We start from the raw sequence: 2,110 nt of genomic DNA, 5'->3' as shown, positions 1-2,110 counted from the left end.
ACAGTAAGTAGCATACTGATGCAGAGGCCAGACAGCCGGGACCCCACGGCTCCTCTGCACCTCCCAGCTGTGTGTCCTGGAACAGGAACTTTTCTGGGTCTGTTTCTTCCTCTATAAAACGAGAGATGGGATTGGATGGGGTTCAGCGATTTTATGACAGTCGGTCCTCTTCAGCCTCATCCCAGGGCAGCAGGACTTCCAAGTCACTATAGCCGGTGTCCCTTTCTGCAGTGTCCCTTTCCACCAACCCTAAGAAATGCCTCTGCAGAGCCGACCTGGATCACGTTGCTCCCTTCCTGCCACCTTAGGGCTCTCTCTGTGATGCCTTCCCACTTTCCCCGCCCACTAACTCCCACTTGTCCGCTCCCTGGCAAGCGTCCCCTGACCCCAGGCCAGCTCTGCGCCCCAGTCATACGCACCTGCCAACAGAGAACTCGCTATAGTTGGGCCATTCACGCCTCACTGGGTTTGGTTATCCTCGTGGTTTCTTCTAAGGCTGATATTTGGTGGTTCTGGGGTAACTGACCAACGAGGGACAGCCAGAGCCGCGATTCTCAACCTTTATTCCTGGCCTATGCACCCAGGAGTTCACGGCACACACCCAGCAGAGCTGATCGCAGGGTTCAGCCTCACCCCCGCAGCGGTGGAGGGCGAGCACAAACCTGGTCTTGACATGTCCCCTGCTGCTTGTTAGCTGTCTGACTTCTTGGACAAGCCGCACAGAGCCTTCGTTCCTCATCTGTCACGTGGGAAGGGTGACAGCTGCCCCACGGTGTTCTTGTGAGGTACGAGTGAGCCAAATCACCCCGTTACTGTCAGGAGCATGAGGGTACTCTCAGATCTCAGGTCAATGGGCCCTGTGCTGGGCATCCCAGCTGGGGTTCTGGGTACCTGTTCTCTTCACCACTTAGACCCCCCTCTCTTCCAAAGTACTAAGTGAGACATGAGGCTGAGTCAGTGGTTCTCAAATGGGGGACATTTTGCTATGTTTGGAAACATCTCTGGTTGTCATATTGAGGGCTTGGGAAGGTGCTATTGGCATCTAGTGGGTAAAGGCCGGGGAGACTGCTAAATATTTTAAATGCACAGGGCAGTACCCACTACAAAGAATTACCTACACAGTTATAGACATAATAGGAATAGTATAAAATACTGATAGTAGTCTAAATAGTAACCAAAGGGCATATATTACAATGAAAGAAAGTAATATCATGAGGTTGTATGTATATATGTAGTCATACACACACACACATATGCGTGTGTATATATATATGTATATACATGTACATACAGTATCCAGTGACACTGTATGTACATGTACCCACCATCCTGAGTGCCCTGAAGTCTGTAAACACAGAGCCAACTGACAGCACAGAGGCAAAGCTGTGGCTCAGACTCCCAGCCGCGGGCCAGACTGACCCACCCACAGGAGGCTGACTTACTGGAATGGAAAGTAAGCGTTTGATCTACGCACAACTTTTCAGGAAAGTAAAGCTTCAGGGAAGCTGGGATGTCCCTAGTGTCCTATGCAGTGTGATCATGAAGCCTGCTGAACGTTTGTGTGCACACCCTCTTCCTGCCTAAGCTTTCCAATACTAAGCAATTCCTGTCCCTCCAAAACTCTTCAGGAAAACGAGAGGCTGAGAGGTTGTAGGCAGCAGGGGAAAAGACACGGGGCTGGCTGTTGTGCTGGGCCACCAACTGGCCAGGCCACCTGGGTGACTCACTTTCCCGTCTTTGGCTTTAATTCCTGCATCAGTGAAAGGAGAGTGTGGATGAAATGACCTTGTCGGTGTCCTTTCCGTTTGAACGGTGTCGACTCCCCAAGGAAGGTGGGGATGCCCTTGGTGGGGACTGTCCTCACTGCCTCTGTGTCAGGCAGGAAATCATAGACGTTAGGAGCACCAGCCTGGGAATGAGAGAGTCAGACAAACCTGGTTGGAAATTCTCGCTTCTTCTCTTCCATATAACCCTGGGAAAATTCCTCAAATGGCAATGGTACTATTACTTTTCTCAATAGGCTCATACAAGATTAAATTAGGTATTGTTAGAACAGACTCCGAGACCAAGTAAGAACTCGATAAATAGAAGTTGCTGTTATTATTAGGCA

Source organism: Manis javanica, chromosome 14, assembly GCF_040802235.1.
Source record: "Manis javanica isolate MJ-LG chromosome 14, MJ_LKY, whole genome shotgun sequence".
In the NCBI taxonomy this organism is placed as follows: Eukaryota; Metazoa; Chordata; class Mammalia; order Pholidota; family Manidae; genus Manis; species Manis javanica.
This window is presented reverse-complemented; position numbering follows the sequence as displayed.